General features: G+C 43.1%; 1 long non-coding RNA gene across 1 annotated transcript in view; it reads left to right on the plus strand.

Annotated features, from left to right (window-relative positions):
- The first annotated feature begins 20,216 nt into the window (after window positions 1–20,216).
- LOC115064820 overlaps window positions 20,217–27,524 on the plus strand; it is a 9,178-nt gene continuing 1,870 nt past the window's right edge. The window contains exons 1-2 of the long non-coding RNA XR_003844644.1: window positions 20,217–20,354; window positions 27,283–27,400. This is a non-coding gene — a long non-coding RNA (uncharacterized LOC115064820). The remainder of the gene's footprint in view (window positions 20,355–27,282; window positions 27,401–27,524) is intronic.

The raw sequence follows: 27,524 nt of genomic DNA on the forward strand, positions 1-27,524 counted from the left end.
CAGTGTACTTACATATAATAAATAAATAAATCTAAAAAAAAAAATTAACTGATGCAAAAAAAAAATAAATGTAAATGCTAAGACTGCATAGCTGTTAGAATAAACTATAGAGAAAAGCTGGATTTAGATAGTTTTTAGGATATATATATATATATATATATATATATATATATATATATATATATAGAGAGAGAGAGAGAGAGAGAGAAAGCACAAGCAAAAGAAGGGGGGAAAGTTGGGTTGGGTTCCAACAAAACTAAAAACAAATGTGTATATCAAAGGGCTTTCTATTAATAAAGAAATGTCAACCTATGGTATGGGAAAGATTTGCAAGTCACCTGAGGTGCCCGTGTCACATATGCTTCCCTCTTGGGTTGCCCAGCCCATTGTGCACAAAGCTGGACTGTTAGGGTGGGTGGTCAGGGGAAGAAGGTGGTTGTATATTATGTGTATTGTAGCCAGGAGAGGGTGGCTTGGACCTCTTTTTGAGTTTGATCCTCCTGTTGAAGTATGTTAACGTGGGTAAAGGCCAACTTGGAGGCAGGGAATAGCAAGTGAGAGATGTGCAGGTCGGCTACGAGGTGTTTGGTGCAGCCATTAGGTTAGCCCTTACTTACAACTCCCATTCACTATCATTGGTCCCAGGGATCTCCAATGGAAGCTATTAAGGTTGGCAAGAATCCTGGTCGCCATCGCCCCCAGCGTATGGGGGGAGAAAAAAGGTGGGCAAGAATGGTGCCACCGTGACTGGTGGATTCAATTCGGCATCTCCAACAGGGCAACCTCCATATATGGAGGCCTCCTGGAGATAGTCACCTGTTTTTCGGTAAAGAAAGCAGAGGAAAGGGCTGGAGGCAGTGGAGATGGAATCAGAGTGTCCAGGAATCTCAGTCCATAATTCAAGTGGGCAGTCCTGGGTTTCTATCATTTTGTTGTGTCTGTTATAGGGCTCCCTAGCAAAGAATCTCCATTGGTGGGTATTGGAAGGGCCTGGGCAGTAGCAGAATTAGAATAGAGAATAACAAAAACAGCCATAAGAACAGAGGAAAGGGAAGGCTGTGGAGGGCACATGGCCTAGGTGCCCAGCAGGGCAAAGCCACGGATGCCCAGCCAATCCTGGGTGTGCTTAGATTGGCAATTTTACTTTGGAAGAGAGGCTTAGTTCAAGGGGCATGAATACCACCTTTCTTGACTGCCTGTCTGAATTCTTTTAAATCTGTAGCTTGATAGGGTACTAATTAAGTGGCTTAGGCCACATGGGGTGTACACTGACTGGAAATGTTTGAAATTCTGGACTTGTGGGTGAGTCATGAGGTTTATGGACAGTAGAGGGAGAGGCAGAGTTAGCCAGGTGCTTAGGGGTGTCTTCTCTACCTCTGTAACGGAATTGTGGAGATTAAGAAGTCGTATGATTCCCAGCACTCGGGAGGCCAAGGCAGGCGGATTTCTGAGTTCGAGGCCAGCCTGGGCTACAAAGTGAGTTCCAGGACAGCCAGGGCTACACAGAGAAACCCTGTCTCTAAAATCAAAAGAAGAAGAAGAAGAAGAAGAAGAAGAAGAAGAAGAAGAAGAAGAAGAAGAAGAAGAAGAAGAAGAAGAAGAGGAAGAAGAAGTCGTATGATGAAGCCAGGCATTTAATCCCAGTACTTGGGAGGCCAAGGCAGGCGGATTTCTGAGTTCGAGGCCAGCCTGGTCTACAGAGTGAGTTCCAGGACAGCCACGGCTACACAGAGAAACCCTGTCTTGAAAAGCCAAAAAAAAAAAAAAAAAAACACAGAGGTTATTGCCAATATACATATAGGCTGTCAGGGTTTAGACAAAGGTTTTGGAGCCTTTACCAATGCCAGTGAGCAGTCTTGGCCAGAAAGTGTCAGTTACTCTTTCAACGTGCCTAAACCCAATGCCACTGTGTAAATCAAAATCAAAGAAGGAAAACATCGATTGCCAGCCTTCAGTGTGGAGAGTCTTAGGGCCTTTAGGCAAAGACCAGAAGGCCAGGGCACTCACCTAGCACCTGCTCATAGCAAAGACCCTGTTACATCCACGCTGGATGTCAGTTACGCCTCCCACTCAGGGTAGCCAGGCCCACTGCGCACTGAACTGGACTGGAGAGAGGGGAGCTTAGCTGGGACCGGTGAGAGCAGTGCAGGATTTTGGTTGGTGATGAGTGTGTGGGCAATGAACACACCCAGGAACAGCTTCGGAGAACTGGTTCTATTCACTGGGGTCAGGGAGGTATCTATGGCCCTGGGGAGGTGGCCAGGATCTCTGGAGCAAAGTCTGTACGGCCATATACCATTGGCCAGGGCAGGTGTTGCCCCATCTACATACATAGGGGCGTGTAGGGTAATAAATGCTTCCTAGCATTGATGGTGGAGGAGCTGGCTTTATGGTGCCAGGTTGGGAGCAGGGAGGTAGTCAACTCCCGCCATCTTCATGTTTGAGGTTGAAGCTCCCTTAACCCTTCCTCTGTAATCCTGGGCCATTGTGGTACCACAGTAAAGGATTGATCCTTATCCTAGCACTTGGGAGGTGAAGACACTGTTAATCCCACCTGGAGAAAATAAGACCACTACCAGAGTTTTTTGTTGTTTTTTTGTTTGTTTGTTTGTTTTGTTTTTCCAGACAGGGTTTCTCTGTGTATCTCTGGCCTCGAACTCGGAAATCTGCTTAGCCTCTGACTCCCGAATGCTGGGATTAAAGGCGTGCGCCACCATGCCCAGCTCAGAGTTTTTAAACCAAATTTGAAATGAGCTTTATTCAATACAAGCCAGGAAGATGGACACTCACTGGACCAGAGCCACTAGAGTTAGGTTCTTATAAAGGCAAAACCCACCAGGCTATCTTTCTCCTGCCTTTGTCCAACAGGGAGAAAGCATACATTGGATATACTTCCTGTCTATATACCTCCCACCTACATGTGATCAAGTACATGCTGTGGAGTTGGGGCAACCAAGCTTGTTTATAGAAGTGAAAACACGCAGCTTGTTATCTTACATGGACAGCCCCCTGCATTCCAGGAAGTTATTTGTCCTTGGGCAAGTGGGGCTTACAGGGTAGTGTGGTCTTAAGTCTGCCCACTTTCCTCTGGGGTGTGAGACGCCAGACTGAGGAGAGTGAGACAGAGTCTGGGATGAACAGGTTCCACAGGACTCCAGTCTAGCCTGGAATGCTGGAAGTGTTATAGTTCTTTAAAGAGGAATAAAGAGGTTTGGATGGCCTCTTGGGGCAGGCAGGTCCAGGTCCCCGGCCCCTTGACAGCTTCAGTGGCAGTGGTGGCTGAGCACCCGCTGCTATGATATGAGCCTCTGCAGATAGAGAGGACCTGACCAGCCAGGCAGGTCCAAGATCCATGATCTTCAGAGAGAGAACTCTTCTCCAAGTTACAACTCAGTAAAGACAGCCACTCTCAGGCGATCCTTGGTGAGATAACTTGTGTGCTTTATTCCATGTGGATAGGAACTATGTATGACCTTTGAGGAGTGGGATGGGATTTGGGAGGGTGGTAAACATTTTCTACTGGCTGAGTTTGGGATGTTGATGATGCTCTAATTGCATGAGGAAGGACTCCAGGTGTTGCATTTTATGAATAATGGCCCACGGTCCTCCCAGTTGGTGGTCGTGGTTCTGTGTTCCACAGCAGGCTTGAGAGGCTGAGAGTGTGCAGCTCTACTCCGACCCTCCTCTCTGATCTCTGAGGTTCCCGGGTTTGAGTACACCCCACCTCACTGCTTCTTTCTCTGAGGTTCCCGGGTTTGAGTACACCCCACCTCACTGCTTCTTTCACCTGTCTGGCAGTGCAGCCGACTTGCCCTACTGGTTAGAAGACTTTTTGTTTTATAGATATCATTTATTTTATTTTTTTTATTTTTTTTCTCTTTTTATAGATATCATTTTTTTAAAAAGATTTATTTATTTATTTATTTTATGTATATGANTACACTGTAGTTGTCTTCAGACACACAAGAAGAGGGTGTCAGATCACATTGCAGATGGTTGTGAGCCACCATATAATTGCTGGGAATTGAACTCAGGACCTCTGGAAGAGCAGTCAGTGCTCTTAACTACTGAGCCATCTCTTCAGTCCCTGTTTTATAGATATGTTAAGCACATTAATTTAAACTTAAAACATGCTGGGCAGTGGTGGCGCATGCCTTTAAACCCAACACTTGGGAGGCAGAGGCAGGCGGATTTCTGAGTTCGAGGCCAGCCTGGTCTACAAAGTGAGTGCCAGGACTATACAGAGAAACCCTGTCTCGAAACAAAACAAAACAAAACAAAACAAAACAAAAAAAGAGGCTCAGGTAGAAGGCTGCTATGACATGAGGCCAGCCTGGCCTACATGAGTTCAAGACCACAGAGTGAGAACCTGGGTTGAGAAACAATAAATTAAATTAAATCAAAAGAAAGCCTTTGAGCTCTAAGCTGAAATTTCAACTAATTTATTGTTTTAAGCAAAAATGAATCTTTTGAATACTTTTTTTGTTAGTACTTCTAAGTGTCTAATTTCATACCTAGAGGGGTATGAAATCTATCAAGTGTATGTTTATGGAATCTAATATTAAAATTAAATGATTCCCTTAATATGAAGTTTGGGTTGCTAAATGTATGTACAAGTCCATTAATTCACATAAAATGTAGCCAACCTCTATATTCTTAATGCAAATGCAATCAGTGTAAGACTGCCTGAATCTCCTGTGCATGAGCAATTATCTTGGCTGCAACATCTCATTCTTAGTAGAATTTTGTCTGCTCTAGATAGGACCAGCTGGGTCAGTCTCAATAGCCTGAAAGTTTGGTACAGGGCTGGGTCCAATCAGCATGTATTTCAGGGGAGATTTTGGTTCCTCATATGCCTAAGGGGATTCTGTTTCAGTTGATGCACTCTGGGGATTTGTTATACAAAGACAAAGCCGCATAGCCCCTGGGGCTTCTAGGTGAGACAAACACGCACATGTTAATTATAATAAAACCTTAACTCCTGTGAGCATGCACATAGCTATCAGCAGGAACTCAAGGGAGGAAATACTTCACTGGTATTAAGTCTGGGTATGGTGGCATATACCTATAATTTTAGCACTCTGGATGCTAAGGCAGGAGGATTGAAATTTCAAGGATAGCCCTGGCTACATAGTATAAGAAATATCAAGCAGAAGTCATAGTATTTTCAAATACTATAGTGTTTAGGACAAGGGAGTACACTCTTTATCTCCTGTAACTTGTAAGACTTTATGCAATTGTTTTAATCCCCCTTGCCTTTGTTTACACAGAGGCCCACTGCTCCATTTTGGAAATTTGCTGATCTAGAGCAGGGATCTTTTCTTATAGAAGTAGTGATCCCTTCCCCATTTGGTGTGGGGGAGCCAATTCTTTTCAGACTAAACAATCAAATAAGATTTGACGGAGGGGGCTGGAGAGATGGCTCAGTGGTTAAGAACACTGACTGCTCTTTTGAAGGTCCTGAGTTCAAATCCCAGCAACCACATGGTGGCTCACAACCATCCATAATGAGATCTGACGCCCTCTTCTGGAGTGTCTGAAGACAGCTACAGTATACTTACATATAATAAATAAATCTTTAAAAAAAAAAAAAGATTTGCCGGGCGGTGGTGGCGCACGCCTTTAATCCCAGCAGAGGCAGGTGGATTTCTGAGTTCGAGGCCAGCCTGGTCTACAAAGTGAGTTCCAGGACAGCCAGGGCTGTACAGAGAAACCCTATCTTGAAAAACCAGAAAAAAAAAAAAAAAAAAAAAAGATTTGAGGGAGGATTCCAGCCAATGGAGAAAAGACACAGCTACCACCTGAGTAAGAATAAAAACTAATGCACTTCCTGTGTTGGTGGGCTCTCTCTTCTCTCTTCCCTCTCTTGTTTGTTTAAGACAGGGTCTTACAATATAATCCAGGTTAGCCTAGAGCTCATGGTACCCCTGTCTCAGCCTCCAGACTTCGGAAATTACACTTTCAGACTACTGTGTCTGGCTACATCCTCCTCTGTATAAAACAACTCACCCATTCAGAAGTGAGACCAGGAGAACATGGAAGAACCTTGTATCTTTAGTTCAGTTAGTGGTTAATTAAGGATGGATGCAGGCGACTATGATACTACTTCATATTCAAGCCATAGCACTGTTCATGGGATGGTATAAAATGGGTAGGTACACATGCCTTTAGTACAGAGTCCTGGTCCTGACAGAGATCAGTAGTTATTCCCAGAGGCCTGGCATGCAATAGCTCCAGCTAAGCCCTGTAGCTGAGCTAGTGACAAAGGCTCTGATGCTTCAGCATACAGAGAGAAAGAGCTGATTCTCTGGATTTCCCTCCCATGGGTAGCAGCTGAGAGGGAACATGGGTCAGAGAGGACAACGAAACAAAAAGCCAGCTAGGTGCAGTGCCACATACCAGTAATCCCAGATACTTGGCAGGCTGAGATAGGATTGTTTTGAACTCAAGAGTTCCAACCCAGCCTAGGCAGCAAAATGAATGTGTGTGGTCTATTTCTGTCTCTCTCTTTTGAAAAAGGTCTTTGTAGGCTTAGATTATTCAAAACCTACTTTTAATAAGGGCTCATAAATGCTTTAGCTTCCCTCTAGCCCACCACTCACCAGAGGTAGTGGAAAGGAAAGGTTAATAGGACAAAGGAGGATGTGGACCTGTTTAGAAATAGGTTTTGGAGCACATCCAATCTGCATTGTCAGGATATCAGCAGTTCAGTTCACACAAATCAGCAGCAACAGTTCCATCCACTCACAAACACCATTCACGAATCAGCAGTGGCAGTTGGATCTGGAAGAAACCTCGAGGCTCTGCCAATCAGCCTGAGTCCTCGGAAGCAGCAAGAAGCTTTTGGAACACCACCAGAAGTTTTATTTATTTATTTACTTATTTATTTATTTGGTACACTTCTATGAAGTCATGACACATGATGACCAGCAAAGAGTGGTAAGGCGAACCAATACCACCCAGCAGTGTCCACTGTCTGTTGAGTTATATTTATATCCTTTCCAAACATCACATCTTCTCTCAAGTATCTGCTGTGGCAAAAATTGCATGCCCCTTTTCCAGGCTGCTTCCAGAAAAACAACACATGTCTGCTCTCAGCAAAACATCCTCCCATGTGTGTGCTTCAGCAAAAACATCTTTTGATAAGACAGTGTCCAGAGCCGGGCAGTGGTGGCATACGCCTTTAATCCCAGCACTTGGGAGGCAGAGGCAGAACTCTGTAGACCAGGCTGGCATTGAACTCATGGGAATCTGCCTGCTTCCACCTCCCAAGTGTTGGGATTAAAGTTCTATGTCACCCACCACCCAGCTATAAATAAATAATGTAATTTAGCCAGGCATGGTGGCACACATCTTTAATCCCAGCATTTGGGAGAAACAGGTGGATTTCTGAGTTCGAGGCTAGCCTGGTCTACAAAGTGAGTTCCAGGACAGCCAGAGCTATACAGAGAAACCCTGTCTTGAAAATCCAAAAAAAAAAATGTAATTTAACTTTTTTCAAATAATGCAAAGGTTGGAAGTTCAGTTGTAGAATGTTCACTTAGAATGCTTGATTCCTTTGGTTTGATCCCTAGCATGACATAAAGCAAGATCATTTTATACAAATGTACACTATAGTGTGGCATGCTAAAAATGGGATTGGCATCACGTGTGTGGGAGCAAAACCTGATACACTCTGATCACTCTCTCTGCTACACCCCATCTTCTGGGTTTGCATAGGTCATAGGAGATAATGGATAGAAAAGTCAAGATTAAAGATTATTTACTTATTCTATGTAAGTACACTTCTAAGGTAATGGTGAGGGCAGAGCACTGGTGGGTTTTCACCGGGCAAAACTTGGTGTTCTGAAAGTAAAGTTACTTAATAATAATACTTATCTTTTTAAATTCTTCCTATGCTGGGGCCAAAAGTCACTGGTTTCAGGCATTATCACCTGTCATTTAACAGTGAGGGATAAGTAAACAAGTGCTTATTGTGGCTTTGTTCTTTTCTTGCAGGCAAGAGGTTTGGAGTTCCTTAACTTCTTGTGAGCCAGAATAATTTAGGCTGGCAGAAAGAAAAACTTTTACACAAGCAATATACACAGACATCCTTATATTCACCCACACCCACAGTCTAGTTGGGCCTGAACTGTTTCATTGGTTCCACAAGTATTCATGCATACGTACATAGACACACGTATATTTACACACACACACACACACACACACACACACACACACACACACATGGTGGATGGATCAAAAGCCCCTGTGCGTAAGTTCCATTGAGCAAGCACCAACACAGAAAAAACTCACTCATTCTGGATAAAATATAAGCTCCAACCTTTATTGCTCAGAGAAAGAAAAAGCTTCTACCTTTTAATTGCTGAAAGAAAAAAAAACCCTAAGTAACAAAAATAAATAAATAAATAAAACTCTTCCTCTTTATTGGTAAAAGAAAAAAAAGTCTCATCTCTCTATTGGTGGAAGAAAATAAAACCTTTTCCTTTTTATTACTGAGTGAATGAAGCCTGTGCTTGCCAGTAAGAAGCCTGCTGGGTTATTCTCATCATTCTTACTTCTTATACTTTCTCAGAATAGATCACATGGTCTTCCAAGCATCTTTACATTCTAAAAGTTCATCATAAATCAAATAAGTAGTTTTAGTGGGAATGTGTACTGGTATCTAATTAAACATTCATTATTGACTAGCTACACAAGTTCATTAAGAGTTTAAAACAGGGCTGGAGTGATGGCTCAGTGGGTAAGAGCACTGACTGCTCTTCCAAAGGTCCTGAGTTCAAATCCCAGCAACCACATGGTGGCTCACAACCATCTGTAATGAGATCTGATGCCCTCTTCTGGTGTGTCTGAAGACAGCTACGGTCTACTTATATATAATAATAAATAAACCTTTAAAAAAAAAAAGAGTTTAAAACAATTCTTATGTCATATGTTAGCACTATTTTGTTAAGAGGCAAATCATGTCTTATGTCTCATTAGTTTGAGTTCTGTATAGATAAACCCAGCTAATATTTTATGTTCTATCCTTGCACCGACAATAAATTGTCCATTCCCAGCTTATGACCTTTAATTACCAGATAATGGTTTCACAGCTAGCCAGAAGGAATGTTTTTCCTGATCTTAAATCTGTTCCAAGCCTGCTTTCTATCCTAGTGCAATTACCCTGTGACACATGCAGGTTTACAGAACTCTAACTGGACCTTTTTTTTTTTTTTAATAGAGGACTAAAAATTACTTGTATAAATAGAAATTCTATTGAATCATTAGAAATTATGAAATCATCAATTTGTCTACATAGCATTATTACAAGAGAAGACATCTTCGTTGATTTGCAGAAAATCTGCCCAAAAGGGTGGGCTAGGCCTGGCGAGATGACTCGGCAGGTAAGAGCACTGACTGCTCTTCCAAAGGTCCTGAGTTCAAATCCCAGCAACCACATGGTGGCTCACAACTATCCTTAATGAGATCTGACGCCCTCTTCTGGTGCATCTGAAGATATAGTGAACATCTTTATACTAAATAAATCTTTGGGTTGGAGCAAGCAGGGACCCATTGAGCAGGGTTGACCAGAGCAAGCAGAGGTCCTAAATTCAATTTTCAACAACCACATGAAGGCTCACAACCATCTGTACAGCTACAGTGTACTCATATACATAAAATAAATATATAAATCTTTTAAAAAGGGTGGGCTAATGCCTAGGCATCATTAGAACATGTAATAATGACTGGAAAGGCATGTCAGCAATAAGAATCAGCCCTGAGATAAGATTTCTAAAAGTCCTGCAATTCAGAATTTACCCACTGCAGCCATGCACAAATGGCAGGCCATCTCCCGGAAAGTAACCAGCATGCCTTTAGTTTATCCTTTAGCATTTTTCTTGTCTTGTTTCTGTCCTTCATTAAAGATGTTATCTTTGTTATCACAGATACGAGAGCTCAAACCTGGAAGTTTCTGGAAGTATAGTTTTCAGACTGAGTTCCTGGGAATTCTAGGGATTTCTCATAACTGAGAGCACTCTACCCTGTCATATCTCTCGAATTCCAATAATCCTCCTTTTTTTATCTACTTATGAAAGATATGCACAAAATTTTACTGGAAAAATTCTGTGCAAAATATTATCTATACCATTTAAAGATCATAGATTATCAAAAACATAACTATGGGACATAGAGGAAGGACCTGCCCACAGTCATATGAGTATTTTATTCCTTGAGGCCAGACCCACCCTCACAGCACACCTTCTGGTTCCAAGTCTTCCATGAAGGCAACATGGCTTAAAGGCAGTGATAAAATGGCCAAGAAGACTCCTTGGTCTTACAGGGGACATTTAGTGTGAACCTGCTCTCATAAGAATGGATGTTTCAGGCTGGTGAGATGGCTCAGTGGGTAAGAGCACTAACTGCTCTTCCAAAGGTCCTGAGTTCAAATCCCAGTAACCATATGGTGGCTCACAACCATCTGTAACAAAATCCGACGCCCTCTTCTGGAGTGTCTGAAGTCAGCTACAGTGTACACACATATAATAAATAAATAAATCTTAAAAAAAAAAAAAGAATGGATGTTTCCCAGATCCTTGCCTGCAGACCCTGAGAGGCAGTGGAACCGTAGTTCAATGGTTACAAGTCCTCGATATTCTAAGCTGCTCCTTCATTTGTGAAGGGGTCAGGGTACAACCTCCTCCTCCCCCCTTTTTTTCCTTTGTTGATGCTGGGGATAGAACACATTGAAGTCCTGGTCATATGATCTACCACTGAGTTACACTCAAGCCCCAGTAGTTCTCTTTTGCTTCTTAATTATATGGACTGATTTATAAAGTGCATACCATCCTTGGACAAAGGCTATGGTAATTTCTGTACCATTCCAATTCTAGTATATATGCCACCAAATGGTGATTATATATATATATATATATACATATATATATATATATGTATATATATATATATATATTTAAAGGAAGGTCTTACTCCTCAGTTCCTGGGTTATAGGCCCTTGAAGGCAGGTTCGATAGTGTCTACAATGTGCTGCATCTTTCCTATCTCAAGGTACAAAGGGTCGAGGCTAGGTAACAGAGCAGTGGCTTATAAATCCCAAACTGAAACATAATTTTTATCCATTTAAAATTTTATTTTTTTACGTGTACAGATCTGTCACATGTGTATAGGTACTAACGGAGGCCAGAAGGCACTGGATTCCCTGGGGTTTTTGTTACAGGTGGTTGTGAGCTGCCTGGTGTGAACTTAGGTAATGAACCTGAGCTGTCCCTCCAGGCTTTATTTTATTTTATTTTGAGACAGTATTTGTGTAGCCTTGGCTATCTTGGAACCTTGGAACCTACTTTGAAGAGCAGGCTGGCCCTGAATTCAGAAGTCCACCTGCCTCTACCTCCTGTGAGCTAGGATTAAAGGTGTGCACCACCACCGCTGGGCTGTGTTTGTTTGTTTGTTTTAAAGATTTATTTATTTTATTTATATGAGTACACTGTAGCTGTCTTCAGACACACCAGAAGAGGGCATCAGATCTCATTACGGGTGGTTGTGAGCCATCATGTGGTTGCTGGGGATTGAACTCAGGACCTCTGGAAGAGCAGTCAGTGCTCTAACCCGCTGAGCCGTCTCTCCAGCCCCTGGGCTATGTTTTTATGTCATGGTTACTATCAGTAGCTCTTGTCATGACCTACATATAAACTGTGACTTCTACAGCAGTGACAACCTTCCCCCACTTTATAGAATTGAATGCTTGCTTTAACTTTACTTTTTCTTCTGTTTAGCTCTTCAGGAGGTAAGTCTGTACATTTGGGAGGGGGTACTGGACACCCATTCTGCTAACAATATTTTTACTTTGAGTAGTCTAATGAGAAAATGAAAGAACTCAAAGTCCACCAAGATTTCTTTATCTTTCTCCTCTTCTTTTATCCCCACCCCCTTTTTCTTAGATGTGGTCTCCTGTCTTTCAGTCTGGCCTGAGGTTTCAGTAGTCACTCTTCCTCCTTTTTCTCTTTTTTCATTCAGTGCTGACCTTGAACTCCAGATTCTCCTGCCTCTAACTTCTTTTTTTTTTTTTTTTTTTTTGAGACAGGGTTTCTCTGTATAGCCCTGGCTGTCCTGGAACTCACTCTGTAGACCAGGCTGGCCTCGAACTCAGAAATCCGCCTGCCTCTGCCTCCCAAGTGTTGGGATTAAAGGCGTGTGCCACCACCGCCCGGTCTGCCTCTAACTTCTAAGTGTTGGGATTTTAGGCATGCATTTTCATCACCTGCACGGTTGCTTTTCAGTGTGGCAGAATATGGTGGCCTGTGCTTGTCCAGGAATCAGACCAAACAAATTGATAATCATAGATGGATCTCATTAAGGGGATGAAGTGGTTCTAGATCAAAGGTTTAAACTTCCCTTTCCCATGAAATACCCTAAATGCCAGTAATCAGGATCCCTGTATGTATTCAATTGGGGGAAGAGGTCCCCAAAGGAGTCTAAAGAGGCAGACACACAGGTACGAATCATAATCCAAAGCTCCCAGAAGTTACCGATGAACCCTGAGATTCTATCTTCAACCCCAGCTCTCTGACAGATCCCCTCACCCTCTTCAAACTAAGGCTGGTCCAGTGAGGTCTTTCAGGATCCACATTTCTCTTTTTCGTCCAAAGGCTGTTTTCTTTTTCTTTTTCTTTTCGAGACAGGGTTCCTCTGTAGCCCTGGCTGTCCTGGAACTCTCTCTGTAGACCAGGCTGGCCTCGAACTCAGAAATCCGCCTGCCTCTGCCTCCCAAGTGCTGGGTTAAAGGCGTGTGCCACCACGCCCGGCCAAAGGCTGTTTTCTGAAGTCCTAGTCATTTGCAAATTGCTCCTGGTTGACCTGGTCCTTGGCCCTGTGTGGGCGGAGTTAGCTTTGTGACTTCACAAAAAATCTCTTGTGATAAGTCTGAACCCAGTGAATCAGGAGCTGGGCACAAGAGGCTCCCCTCAGGAACATCATGTGGCTTTTCATAGAGGTACACCCCCACCAATTAGGGAATGAAGAATAGCTGTCCATACGGTAAGAGCCCAGTATACCCTTTGCACCTAGCAATGTCTCTCCTCGATAGCTTTGGCTTCCAGGCCTAAGGAGGTATTCTAGGCTATATTTGGATCCTATGTTAGGGATCCAAGCTCTTAGGGTTAGGGTCAATGGTAAGAAAGCTCAGAGAGGGGTCTCTTTCTTCTGTTTTCTGACTCCATTACTAACTTTCAGTTCTTTGCTAGGACAAAAAAATGGAGAGACAGGCCAAGAAGTAGCTATCCTATATTGCTAGATGTGGTCTTGTAATCCTAGAACTCTGAGGGGTAGAGGCAAGAGGATCAGGAGCTCAAGGTCATCCTTGGCTCTGTCTGTCTGTCTATCTATCTATCTATCTATCTATCTATCACCTATCTATTTAGAACAACATCAAGCTATCTATCTATCTATCTATCTATCTATCTATCTATCTATCTATCTATCTATCACCTATCTATTTAGAACAACATCAAGGCCAGTCTGGGTGGAAAATGGCATTCTACTACTCACCAGGGCTGCTGACGCTGTGCTCCAGGATTATTTCCTTATGGAGCTTACTTTTCCTGTAAATGTGGAAAACCTGCATTCCTCAGTAGTCACCAAAGGGACAAAGTAACCAACCAGAGCGAAGGTTGTGGAAAGTGGGGATCTAGTGCTTAATGGCAAACAGGTTAAGCACTTTATATTTAACTTTCATAATAGTGCTGGGAAAGAGATAGCCTTATTTTCAACCAGAAAAATTGAAGCTCAAGAGACATGAAGTAACTTAAAGCCCCAGAGCTGGCGAAAAGGGAATAGTAGCATTTTAGCTTTTCTATTGCGATAAACACCCTGACAGAAACTAACAGGGAGGAACAGGTTTATTTCACCTTCCAGGGTATGGGTCTATCACTGAAGGAAGCCAGGGTAGGAAATCAGTTCAGGAACCTGGAAGTAAGGACATGAACAGAAACCATACAGAAACCCTGCTTGTTGTCTTGCTCTCCCATGGCTTGATTAGTACCTAGGACCACCAGCCCAGGGATGGCACTGCCCACAATGGGCTGGATCCTTCAATAGCAATCAATAATTAAAAAAAAAATTCAGATTTGCCTACTGGCCACTGTTATTGGAGGCATTTTCTCAATTGGGAGTCCTTCTTCCTAAATGACTGGCTGTGTAAGGCTCACATAAACTAACCAGAACAAGAAGTATTGGGGCTGATCTATTTGCCACCAAAGCTGCATGGAATCATAGAACCATCTACTTCTCCAAATTCTCCTAAACAGTTTCCTTATTTCTGTTTTGTTTTTGTTTTGTTTTGTTTTTGGAGACAGGGTTTCTCTGTATCGCCCTGGCTGTCCTGGAACTCACTTTGTAGACAAGGCTGGCTCGAACTCAGAAAGTTTCCTTATTTCTAATGATCAGTGACACAGTTGAGTCAGAGACAGGGGTTTGAGACTGATCACTGATCATCCAGTTTTAGATAAGGGATCCCGGATTGTTTTGTGACGGAATATTGCTATTTAGTCCACCATGCTCGGTCCATTCTGGAACTTCTTTCCGTAGATTGGCCTTGAACTTAATATCCTTCAACTTTTTTTTTTTTTTTTGGACAGGGTTTCGGTGTAGCCTCTGTTTCTCCTTGTAGACCAGACTGGCCTTGAAGTCACAGAGATTCACCTCCCTTGACTCCGGAATGCTGGAGGCATTAAAGGCATCTGCTGTCACCTAGGCTTGAGATAGGGTTTTACCATATAGCCAAGGCTGGTTCCAGGACAGCCAGGGCTATACAGAGAAACCCTGTCTTGAAAAACCAAAAAAAAAAAATTTATTTTTTATTTCATGTATATGAGTACACTGTAGCCATCTTCAGACACATCAGAAGAGGGCATCAGATCCCATGGTGGTTGTGAGCCACCATGTGGCTGCTGGGAATTGAACTCAGGACCTTTGGAAGAACAGTCAGAATGCTCTTAACCATTGAGCCATCTCTCCGCCCCTATCTGTAACTCTTTAAAAAATGTAATTACATTTTATAGGAAATGGACATGCGTGGCTATAAAGGGGAAGACACCTTTGGTTCATCTCCTTTAATGTGGGTCTCAGATCATCAGGTTTATCACCAAGGGCCTTCACCCATTGAGCCATTTCACCTGCCCAGCTTTGAACTCCTGCCTTAGCCTCAGTGCTCACACTGTTGGCAGGTGCCACTCTGCTGGCCCTCATTTCTCACCATTTTTCCTTGGAAGTCCCTTGTTGAGTAGCGCTTACACAGCACTGCCATGAAATATAGAGTGGTCATCTTAATTTGATTTTTGGGAAAACTATTTCTTATTATTATTGTCCTCAATAATTATGTAGAGCTCTCCTCTCTGTCTGGGGCCTGGGGATGTGGGAACTGTATAGATATAGAGGTTACTGTCTTATTTCCTTCTGGCCTTTATGGAGTGGTGTTGAACTCATCAGATAAGGCAGGGGATTAAACTATTATCTTTGTAGAGCCTCAGTTTATTTCTATTAAATAAAGTGGTAGACGGAGATATAATTATGTAGGAGTACCCACTCTACCCTCATTTTGGGGGGAGGATTGGGAGTTGGGGGAACTGGAGGATAGTCGGAGCTTACTAGGTGGGTCAACTAGTGCATGACTGGGATTTCCTTTTTGCCTACGCTGGGATCCCAGAGCCTGGAAGCACTGATCCTATTCTCAGAAACATCTGTGATGCTGGTAGCTTAGTTTTGTTCAGTTAACAGGAGAGCATTAAGCAGATGAAAGATTCATCTAGCTTCAGCGAGTTCCAGAAGAAAGCATGGGGTATTGGGTAGCACCAGTGTAGGGTGAAGCTAGAAAGGAGGCACTTGGAGAAAAGTAATTATAGAAGGAGGTGGAGCTTGAGGCCCAGAGGATGCTACTGTGGATTTTCCTATTTTTAAAAAGATTTATTATTATACATAAGTATACTGTAGCTGTCTTCAGACGCACCAGAAGAGGGCATCAGATCTCATTACGGATGGTTGTGAGCCACCATGTAGTTGCTGGGATTTGAACTCAGGACCTTTGGAAGAGCATTCAGTGCTCTTACCCGCTGAGCCATCTTGCCATCCCCAGATTTCTCTATAAATAACGGGCACACTTGTGACGGGGATAGGTAGATTATGTCTCCGATTGTTACCCTTGATTCTGGGGCTAGAACTGGGGTGCCTCGTCCTGTCTTTCTTCCTTTTATTGTCTTAAACCAATGTCTCTGTTCATACATGTGTGCATGGCAGTACAGGCCAGCCCTTCACTTTATTAAATAATTTTTTAAAATTTTATGTGCACTGGTGTTCTGCCTGCATGTGCATATGTGAGGATGTAGGATCCCCTGGAACAGGAATTACAGTTATGAAATGCCATGTGGGTGCTGGGAATTGAACTTGGATCCTCTAGAATAACCAGTACTCTTAAGCACTGAGCCATCTCTCCAGCCCCCCCCAACCCTTTATTTTCAAAGCTATCTCTTTTTTTTTGTTTTTTGTTTCTGAGACAGGGTTTCTCTGTGCAACAGTCTTAGCTGTCCTGGAACTCACTCTGTAGACCAGGCTGGCCTAGAACTCAGAGATCTGCCTGCCCCGAGTGCTGGGAAAGGTGTGCCCTACCATGCCCTGTTCCTCTTGTCCTTTCTGATTCTGGGGAGCTTAGTAAGCAGGGTTCCTCCCATTTCTGTGGGGGATTACTTTCTCAGTTGTCTCAGCAGGGAGAGAGGCATGAGTAGAGCAGAGTAGGACAAAGCCTTCAGATATTCTACCAAAGAAGCCAAAACACACAATCCAGGACAAAATGCTCCTTTTAAGGATTCAGAACCTATGTGCCAGAATCAAGCTAGGTGCGCAGGCCTGAGTTATCTGTGGTTTTGTGCGTCTATGTGCTTAGGTGTGAAAGTTGGCTATAAACAGTTGGCTATAATATATACATATACGAGTTTTCCTATCTAGTAATGTGGGTAATGCCCCTCCTGTGAAATGGTCAATGACCATGCTTGGACTATGTAGCCAGGGACGCCTGGGTATTGCTCTTTTTTTCCAGAACGGGAGTCTGGAGTGCTTGAAGGCATGTGGCTGCAAAAGTTATAGGGTGGAGATTTTGATTATTTTTGGTGTGTTAGCCAAGGATGATCTTGAACTTCTGGTCCCCATCTCTCCACTCAAGTGCTGGGATTGTGGGATTGGAGGCTTGCTCTGCCATGGCCAGCTTAGGGTGGAGATGATGACAACGACGACAATAATGGTGATGATTTTGGTTTTTCTTTTTTTTTTTTTTTTTCTTTTCGAGGAAGGGTTTCTCTGTGTATCCCTGACTGTCCTGGAACTCACTCTGTAGACCAGACTGGCCTTGAACTCAGAAATCTGCCTGCTTCTGCCTCTCAAGTGCTGGGATTAAAGGTGTGCGCCACCACTGCTGGCTGCCAGCTGATTTATTTTTTTTTCAAGACAGGTTTTTTTTTTTGTTTTTTTTTTTGTTTTTCTTCTGTGAGTAGCCCTGGGTGTCCTGGAATTCTCTCTATAGACCAGGTTGGTCTCAAACACAGAGATTTCTGATTCTGCCTCCTGAGTGCTGGGTTTAAAGGTGTGCGTCACTGCTGCCTAGCATGGTAGAGATTCTTGAGGGAGTTGCTTCTAGACAGGCCCTGTATTTCTGCTCTTCTATGACAATGTCCCAGATTTAGCTTCCCTAATCACATTTGATGCCCTTTAAGACTTCCAACCCAGTACCCCCACGCTGGGTCCCTAAAGTGGGGTAGTGCCATCTGGTGACAGAATGGGGTAGCGACTCCTGCTTTGATGAACTGGGCTTTGGGTTCCCACAAGGGCTCCTGCATCTAAACCACAGGAAGAGGTAAGGTATCCAAGGGATTGAGGATACCTGGAGGATCCATCCCTCTACATTTTGGCCCAGGAAGATAAGGCAGGAAAACTGCCTGAAATAGTATTATAGGTGTCGTGAATGTAGCTGGTACAAGCCTTTAATTGCATCACTTGGAATGCAGAGGCGGGGGAATCTCTGTGATTTCAATGCCAGAGCTGGTCTACACAGAGGAGTCCGGGACAGCTGGAGCTGGATATTGAGGCTCTGTCTTGAAAAAAAAAAAAAAAAAAAAGGAAAAAAAATTTAAAGATTTATTTTATGTGTACAAGTGTTGTGCTTGCATGTATGCAGGTGCATTTCATGCATGCATGATGCCCAGAGGCCAGAAGACGGCATCTGATCCCCTGGAACTGAATTTACAGATGGTTGTGAAGTGCCATGTGGGAGCTGGCAATCAAATTCTGGTTCTCTGAAGAGCAGCCAATGCTCTTTCATGTTGACCTCTCTCCAGCCCCCAAATCTGTTTTGAGACATTATCTATCTAAATGTAGTTCTGGCTATCCTGGAACTCAATGTGTAGACCAGGCTGGCCTCTAACTCAGAGATCCACCTGCCTCTGCCTCAGAAGTGCTGGGATTAAAGGCATGTGACACCATGCCCGGCAAAACTCTTCATTCAACATTACTACTCTTGATTTCTCCTCCATAAAGTTGGCTAGCCTTATCTGCCCTGGTGTTGAGAATAATGAGTGTAATCAAAACATTTGATTTAGGGCTGGAGAGATGGCTCAGCAGTTAAGAGCACTGACTGCTCTTCCAGAGGTCCTGAATTCAATTCCCAGCAACCACATAGGGGCTCACAACCATCTGTAATGGGATCTGATGCCCTCTTCTGGTGTGTCTGAGGAGAGCAACAGGCTACTCACATAAAATTAATAAATCTTTTTTTTTTTAAACATTTGGTTCAAGTCTGCTATAAAGTCTAAATAAATAATGGCCATTATAATAACTCAAGAGACAAGATTTCAGATGCACAGGAGAAAGCTGTGTTGTAGCAAGAGAGTGATTACAAGTTACATGCCAGTAACACTGCTATTCACCCTCTAGAATTTGTACTTCAAGCAGCTGTTACTCCAAGCACACAATTGAGTGAGGAAGGAACAGAGTGCTTCAGGTGGTAGTGGATTTAAGCCGAGACCTAAGATACTGGTTGCTGCTCTGCTGCTTTTCTTCCTCCTCCTCCTCCTCCTCCTCCTCTTTTTTTTTTTTTTTTTTTTTTTTTGAGATTTCCCTCTGTAGCCCTGGCTGTCCTGGAACTCACTCTGTAGACCAGGCTGGCCTCGAACTCAGAGATCTGCTTGCCTCTGTTTCCCAAGTTCTGGGATTAAAGGCATGCACCACTGCCACTATCACTCCTCTGATACAGGTTTAGTAACAGCCGTAGAATCTGATCATGACAAGAGGTCCACAGTCTTTTAATTTCCACGTGAACGTATTGGCTGTGATCGCTCTATGGAAACACACAGAACTCACTCAGAACGCCAAGAACAATAGTGAGTTGCATGAGTCCTGACGTCTGGGTCGGTTTTGTCAAGATTCTGCTCAACTGTGGAGTTATCGTTATCTTCCATGCTCTCGCACAGAATCGCTGGGTCAAAATCAGATCCTTCGGATGCAGCTTCCCTTTGGTTTGTGAAGTTAGGCAAGTCATTTACTGTGGGTTTCATTTTCCTTAACTCTAAGATTGATAAATTGAATCAGATGGCCTCCGTGATTAGTTGTTTTCACCGAAGGGCTTTCATTTTTCTGCCTCACATATAATACATGGTAACGGATGTTTTTTGATTCCTGCCGATTATGTTTTTAACAGAAAGACAAAGGAAAACCGATGAGTTTCTAACGAGAACAGTTGTTTCTGAATACATTTGTGCGAAATGCATGCTTTGACTCTGGCATCTTCTAGGTCTGATGTGTCAGAGTCCTACTGAGCCCTTCGATGACACAGGGTAGGATTAGGTACTGACAAAGTTATTCGGCCAGCCCGGGCTTTTAGAAAGATCCATTCCTTCCTTTACCTACACTTCCGCCTTAGAGAAAACTACGAATCCCAGAAGTCAATGCGCTGAGGCGGTGCTTAATGGTAGGTTTAGCGCCACCATTTCTCCCCCCCCCCCCGCCCTTAAACGCGGAAACTTCATTTCCCAGGAGCGCTTCGATGTTCCTCGGCTCCTCCCCCTTTCTCCCCAGCTCGGGAGCCTCGCGCCAACGATACACACACGCGCGCGCGCGTGCGCCGAGTGCGCGCGCGAACAGTACGTAGCAGGCGAGTGACGCATAATATGTGGGCCGCTCAGGAGCCGTGGTCGCGTTGTGTGTGGTGTGTGTGTGTGTGTGAGTGAGGGAGAGTGAGTGCGGGACCAGAGGCGGTGGGTGAGAACCGTGGCCGCTGGAGGGGTCCGGGGGGAGAAGCGGCGGAGCCGCTCGCGAAGGTGAGCGGGGTAAGGAAGGAGCCGGCTCTCTGGCAGGGGCGCGAGGGGAGCGAGCGCGCGGCGCGCTGGGCGGGAGAGTGGGCGCCGCGCTGGGGGGGAGGGGCGGCACCTGCTTCGGCTGCGGGCGGCGAGGGGGCGGGCGAGCCCACCGGGACGGCTGGGCCCGGGGCCTGACGAGCCTCTTCTCCTTCGGAGCCCGGGCCCGGGGGCGGGGCCTCCGGCTCCTTCCTCCTGTCCTGTAAAGAAGCCTCTTTCGAGTAACTCTCCCGCCGGGGCGTGGAGGGCAGGGGATGCTCGCCTCTACCTGAAGGAGGTGCTCTTTGAATCTTTCTCTTTTCCCCTCCCAAGTCTCTGTCCCTCACGCGACGTAGGGGCAGTCCTCTTTCCCCCGGCCGCCCGGCGGACCCCTTCGGGGACGGTGTCCCCGCCTCCAGCCTCAGTCACCTGGGCGGGCTTTTCCCTCGGTCGGCTCCGGGCCACCTCCCACTTGCACCCTCCCGGCTCTCGGACCGGGCGAGGGGGCGGAGCTCGGCGGGAACCCCTCCCACTTGTACAATGCAGTAGCGAGGGGACTGGGAGAGAGCAATGTGGGTGCCCAGCCGCCCAGAGTCTGACCTAAGGTTGCCTGTCAGGTTCTCCCGGCGTTTGTTCCGAGGGCTTTAGTTGTTTATTTGTTGGGCTTTCAAGGGCGTTTGTCTTACTTTGTCTTCTGTTCCTAGAAGGTGTCTGTCCGTTTCCTCTTACTGCCGTGATAGCTCTCTGGTTTTTCCATTTGATGAGGAAATACTCTTGCAGTGTGTATAGTAGTAGTTTTAGAGGAACAAATGACTCGTTTTTTGTTTATCTTATGTTGCTCTTTTTTTTTTTCCCTTCCCGGAGCTCATTGTAGAGTAGGCTGGCCTCGAACTAAGTAAGATATTCTCTTACCTCTGCCTCCAGAGTGTTGGAATTAAAGGCGTCTGTCACCACTGCCGAGAGTTTGCTGTTTTTCTTAACTCTTTCAGGCAAAGACGTTTAAGTAGCATGCACGTTTTAATTTATTGTAGCACTGTCTTCCTATTGCAAGCCCTTTGTTCATGTATAGTAGGAAGTTCATTGGTAGTGTCACTTGAAGGCTTTGAAGACTTTTTTCTCCTTGGATTTACTGGCATTTACCTTCAAGGCTTTTTATAAGCATATGTACATTTCAGTCTGATGTAAAGATTTGTGTTTTTGTTTTTTGAGACAGGGCTTCTCTGTGTAGCCTTGGTTGCCCTGAAACTCAGCTTAGACCAGGTTGGCCTCGAACTCAGAGATCTGCCTGCTTCTGCTTCCCCGAGTACTGGGATTAAAAGTGTAAACCAGCACTGCCCGTCTTAAGATCTGTGTTTGTACATAGCAGTTACTCATTAACCATTTCGAACAGGGATTTTTTTGGGGGAGTTAAGGTGATTTGAGGAACTTTCCCATATTTTTTAAACATAGTATTTACTGTTAAGTGTTGTTTATTTGTTAAATTTAATAATAAAATGTGATAAAACGAACTCTGTGTTAAAGGGTTTGGAGTTGGTTTAATACCACTGTGTTTTTGTAAAGGAGATAGTCACTGGCAGTAATAAAGTTATGTAGGATTGAATGTCATAGTGTTAACTTTTTGCTTGGAGCTGTAAATTTGGAATTTCCCTCCTTGTCTCCTGTTGGTGTTAGGGATGACTTAGGACAGCACCCCCCCCCCCACCTCAGGAAATTTCCTTTCCCTTTATTAAGGCCTTTTAAATAGTCTCTGTAGGCCAGGGTGGCCTCAAACTCAGCCTTTTGTGTGCTGTGAAGGTATGCGAAATAGGTACTGATTGGCTTCCTCCCCTCCCTTTTCCCTTTTCCTTTTCTTTTCTTTTCTTTTCTTTTCTTTTCTTTTCTTTCACTAGAAATTGAATTTAACACCTTAGGGTCCAAAGAATGCTTGGCAAGGGCCTACCCCTGAGCCTCTTCCCTTTAAGTAAGGTTTGCAACTTTCCTAAAGGCTGCTCCCCCAATCTTTTCTCCCCTGCCCAGGATCTATTTTAATACAGTCTTTGTTTTAGATGTGGGAACAGTTTTTGTTGAATTGGCCATTCAATGTAGTGTATTAGAAGAGGACCTATTTTATGGTTTAATTTAGAAGTTGCAAAATGGTGGGGAAATGGTAGAATAGAGTGAATCAGTTAGTTTGATCAAAGAGTTAGTTCAGTTCCAACATTTTGTTTTAATCTTTCTTTTGGTAATGGTAGTTTTGGGGATGGAATCCAGGGGCTTTATTTATTTATTTATTTATTTTTGGCTTGTTTTGTGAGACAGGGTTTCTCTGTGTAGCTCTGGCTTTCCTGGAACTCACTCTAGACCAGGCTGGCCTCAAACTCAGAGATCTGCCTGTCTCTGCCTCCCAAGTGCTGGGATTAAAGGCATGGGCTACCACTGCCTAGCATAGCCTGCCAAACTAAAAATAAGTGATAATCTTTCAGTTTCAACAGTTAACTGTTTGCTGTATCTTTTTGTGTTAATTTTATGGAATTTGAGCTGGTAGGTATATTACCTCTAAAAATTTCATGTATATAAATACATATTTTAAACATTTAAGAATTCATATTCTATAATATAGAATTTTCATTAGCTCCCACAACTATTTCTATTTAATAGAGAAGTCGAGTTTTTTTTTTTTCCCCAAACAATTTGATATTTAGAGAAGTTAAGTAAGAATCCACAGACATTTCAGCAGAGTTGGGATTTGAGTTCTTTTAAATTGTCAATTCTTTTCTGGGATGTGTCATTTGTATGGTCTTGAAAATCTCTCTAACTCATTTCCTTATCCATAAAAGTCACCTCACAGGGTGGTTGTGAAAATTAAGCATGTAAGTTAGTTAATTACTTAGCTCAATGTCCTGGGCTGGATATTCCATCTTGGTGACCATTGATTCTATCATCATTAGGTGTGTGTCATAACTTTTTGCATGATACTTATAAAAAACTTTGTAGTGGTTTATTATTTAAGCATTCTGGAGGCAGAGACAGGCAGATCTTTTATGAGTTCAAGGCTAGCCTGTTCTATAGAGAGTTCTGGGCTAGCTAGGGGTACATAGTTAGACTCCTCCCCTCCAAAACAAAGTATGAATTAAATGATGCATACCACTATATTACTCCAAACAAAATGATACCTTGTAAATTTGATATTAATAAAGCCTTTTGATGATAGATGGGTTAACATTCATGGTATTTACTTTTTATTTTTATTTTTTTTAAAGATTTGTTTTATGTATATGAGTACACTATAGCTGTCTTCAGACACACCAGAAGAGGGCATCAGATCTCATTAAAGATGGTTGTGAGCCACCATGTGGTTGCTGGGAATTGAACTCAGGACCTTTGGAAGAACAGTCAGTGCATTTAACCACTGAGACATCTCTCCAGCCCCATGGTATTTATTTTTATTTATTATGTATGTATGTATTTAGGTATTTATTGAGACAAGGCCTCTACAAAGTACTGGCTGTCCTGGAACTCACTGTGTAGACCAGGCTATTCTCAAACTTAGCCTCTGTGTCCTCAGTGCTGAAATTAAATGTGGGCACCACCACAGCACATTCATACTTAAAAAATATTTTAAACATTTATTTGTGGATGGGTATGGGCATACTTATGTGGAGGGCAAAGAACAACTTGGGAATATGTATTTTCCCCTTCCATAATACAAGTTAGGTTCATATTTCCTACAGGAAAGTCATTTTCAGCAGTAACAGTTACATTAGATAGGGATCATTAGAAAATACCACTGATGTATCATACAGACTCAGGATTAAACCTAGGGCTTTCTAAATGCTAGGTAAGCCACTTAATGACACCAGTTAATTTCTGCGGGTGGAGAGTTGGCTTGCATTTAAAAGCACTTGCTGTTCTTGTAGAGGAACTAGTTCAGTTTCCAACACCCATGGCAGCTCACAACAGTCCACTTCATAGTTCTAGTTCTAGGATATCCTGTGCCCTCTCTGTCATCTACAGACATATACATATAGGTAAACACTCATACACATAAATTTAAAAAAAAGTTATGTTTTAGTATGTGTAAGTGGAGGGCACTTGTATTTGTGGTCTGCATTTAGAGATCGGAAGACAATTTTTGGGCTTCAGTTCTTTGTACCATGTGGGTCTCAGGGATCAAACTGGTCATCAGTTTAAGCAGCAGGCACATTTAGAGTCCAGCACACACACTAGAGCTCAGACCCAGGGTTTTGTGGTGATAGGAGGCAAATGCTTTATCACAGTAGAGCTGGATCTGCAGCCTCTGTGTGTGTTTCTAAGTTGAGTTGTAATATTTTACTTTTTTTTTTTTTTTTTTTTGGTTTTTCGAGACAGGGTTTCTCTGTGCAGTCCTGGCTGTCCTGGAACTCACTTTGTAGACCAGGCTGGCCTCGAACTCAGAAATCCGCCTGCCTCTGCCTCTCAAGTGCTGGGATTAAAGGCGTGCGCCACCACTGCCTGGCCTACTATTTTTTTTTTAAAGATTTTATTTATTAATGTGTATAAGTTCTAAATCTGCATATAAACCTACATACCAGAAGAGGGCATCAGATCTCAGTACAGATGGTTGTGAACCATCATGTGGTTGCTAGGAATTGAACTCAGCAATCTAGAAGAGCAGTCAGTGCTCTAAACAGCTGAGCCATCTCTCCAGCCCCAAAGTTTACTGTTTTAATGCCTCTGAATTCACATTCATTACAGCTGCTTTCTTGTTCTTTAAAAACATTTTTTTCTTTAAATTGTGCTTTAAAATTTTTTCTTTACATTTTCTTTAAAATGTAGAGGAACCTTGAAAATGTTAATGCATCAGGCATGGTGGTACACTTGTGATCCCAGGCCTCAGGAGGCTAAAGTTGAACAGCCATGAATTTAAGTTCAAATTGCATAGTAACATTCTATCTCAAAACCAAACCAACTCAACCCAACCCAACCCAACCCCATGGATACATGGTCCTTGTGTGACAGACCCAAAAGGCCTAGGACTGAGGAAACTGGACTAGGAATATTGAAGGTTCAGTGTCTACTCGGGGGACAGATTAAAGACAACCTGGGCAACTAGACTCTTGTCTCAAAACAAAACAAAAAAAAAATCCCACAAAACCCCCAAAAAACCTAAACTAAAATATCAACAGCCCTAAACAAACACTGGGGATGTAGCTCAGTGTTAGAGTGATTGGTTACCATGTTTGACTCTAGAATTCTTAGTATCAAACAAAAAACAAACCAAACACTAGGGATATAGTTCAATAATATTACTGAGTCTTAACATGAGTTCTGGCCTCTTACAGTCAAAGAACAAAAAAGTGCCAAGTGGAAGAAAGTAAGTGAAAACAGTAGAACTTAACAATGTGTGTGTGTTCCAGAAGGCTCATTGCTTAAGGGCATTCCTTCATTGTTTTCCTTTTTTATTTTGTTTTTTTTTTTTTTCTTTTTTGTTTTTTTTGTTTTCCTTTTTTTAAAAAAAAAAAATCAAGATAGGGTTTCTCTGCATAGCCCTGTATCCCTGGCTATCCATGAACTCTTTGTAGACTACCTTGGCCTCAGACTCAAGAGATCCACCTGCCTTTGCCTCCCAAGTGCCAGAACTAAAGGCGTGCATCCTCCATACCTGGTTTGTTCGTTTTGAGACAGAATCTTTCTCTTACAGAATGTAGTCTTTCCTGGCTGTCCTGGAACTTATACAGATGGTCCTGCTTTTGCCTCTCACGTGCTGGGATTAAAGGCATTGTGATAGCACATCTGGCTTTTTATTTATTTATTTAAAATTTAAACCACCATTAAAAATATGGGAAAAATGGCTGAAGAGATGGCTCAGTGGTTAAGAGCACTGACTGTTCTTCCAAAGGTTCTGAGTTCAATTCCCAGCAACTACTTGGTGGCTCACGACCATCTGTAATGGGATCCGATGCCCTCTTCTGGTGTGTCTGAAGACAGACAGCTACAATGTATTTATATACATAAATAAGCAATTCTTAAAAAATATGAAAAAATGAAAAGGGCTGGATTATTCTTACATGGTAGAACAGTTGTCTAGCATGCATGAAGCTCTGAGTTCAAGCCTTAGCACTTTATAACTTACTGTGATGGTTACATATCTCTAATTCTAGTACTTGGGAGATAGAGGTAGGAGGATAAAAAAAAAAATCAAGGTTATTCTTGGGTACCGAGTTCAAAAGTATCCTGTCTCCAAAAAAAAAGAAGTAAACCCAGTATGGTGGCTTTATAATGAGAGCTAGGTCAGCTGGAGCTACAAGTGAAAGCCTGTCTCCCCACTTCCCAAGATTGTAGATTTATAATGGAGTGGCATTTAGTAAATTCACAATGCATTGCAGCCTCACCTTTTTAGTTTCAAGCCTTTATTTTTATTTATATTTATTTATTTTTAAAGATTTATTTATTGATTATATGTAAATACACTGTAGTTGTCTTCAGACACTCCAGAAGGAGTCAGATCTTATTACAGATGGTTGTGAGCCACCATGTGGTTGCTGGGACTTGAACTCAGGACCTTCGGAAGAGCAGTCAGAGCTCTTAACCGCTGAGCCATCTCTCCAGTCCATTATTTTTGTTTTTTTATTTGCTATTCAAGACAGGGTTTCTCTGTGTAGCCCTGGCTGTCCTGAAACTCAGTCTGTAGACCAGGCTGGTTTTGAACTTAGATTCTCTTGCCTTTGAGTGCTTGGATTAACGGTGTGTACCACCACTGCCTGGCAGGCATTTTTTTTCCATACACTGGCATAATTTCTATGTGTGGCCCTAGCTGGAGTAAAACTGATTATATAGACCAGGCTAGTCTCTCCTTGGTCCAGGTTATCCCTTACCTATTCCCGTTCATACTTTTTGTGAGAACTATGTCAAATACGTTTGTTCTGTTCATTTCTTATTGTTTTGTCTTCTCTAGGCCAAGTCATGACTACAGTAGTGGTACATGTAGACTCGAAAGCTGAGCTCACTACCCTGCTGGAGCAGTGGGAAAAGGACCATGGCAGTGGCCAGGATATGGTACCAATCCTTACCAGGTAAGAATATTTTTTTTTTTTTCATAGATAACTGGACTGTCTTTATATACACAAAACTATTTTAAAAAATAGGTGTGTTGGGGTTAAAAAATGGCTGAGCAGTTAAGAACACTTGTTATTCATG

Source organism: Mus pahari, chromosome 10 (assembly GCF_900095145.1).
Source record: "Mus pahari chromosome 10, PAHARI_EIJ_v1.1, whole genome shotgun sequence".
NCBI classification, from domain to species: Eukaryota; Metazoa; Chordata; class Mammalia; order Rodentia; family Muridae; genus Mus; species Mus pahari.